Source organism: Nanorana parkeri, unplaced genomic scaffold (assembly GCF_000935625.1).
Source record: "Nanorana parkeri isolate BGI_ZX_2015 unplaced genomic scaffold, ASM93562v1 scaffold5080, whole genome shotgun sequence".
Lineage (NCBI taxonomy): Eukaryota > Metazoa > Chordata > Amphibia > Anura > Dicroglossidae > Nanorana > Nanorana parkeri.
Window position 1 is genome coordinate 2,566 of NW_017311340.1, and position 571 is coordinate 3,136.

A 571-nucleotide genomic window follows, 5' to 3' on the forward strand; every position below is an offset into this window, starting at 1 on the left:
CCCAAATCCCCCGCCCCGATCCCAAATCTCCCGACCCGATCCCAGATCTCCCGACACGATCCCAGATCTCCGACCCGATCCCAAATCTCCCGACCCGATCCTAAATCTCCGATCCCAAATCTCCGACTCGATCCCAGATCTCTGACCCGATCCCAAATCTCCGACTCGATCCCAGATCTCCGGCCCGATCCCAGATCTCTGACCCGATCCCAAATCTCCAACCCGATCCCAAATCTCCGATCCCAAATCTCCGGATCCCAGATCTCTGACCCGATCCCAAATCTCTGACCCGATCCCAAATCTCCGACCCGATCCCAAATCTCTGGATCCCAAACCTCCGGATCCCAGATCTCCGGCCCGATCCCAGATCTCTGACCCGATCCCAAATCTCCCGACCCGATCCAAAATCTCCGATCCCAAATCTCCCAATCCCAGATCTCTGACCCGATCCCAAATCTCCGACACGATCCTAAATCTCCGATCCCAAATCTCCCGATCCCAGATCTCCGGCCCGATCCCAGATCTCTGACCCGATCCCAAATCTCCGGACACATCCCAAATCCCCGCGTCC

General features: G+C 57.1%; 1 protein-coding gene across 1 annotated transcript in view; it reads left to right on the forward strand.

The window, feature by feature from the left end:
- LOC108804083 (kinesin-like protein KIFC3) overlaps positions 1-571 on the forward strand; it is a gene marked incomplete at its 5' end in the record, with an annotated part of 6,155 nt that overhangs the window by 1,580 nt on the left and 4,004 nt on the right. The gene's annotated exons all lie outside the window — the stretch shown is intronic.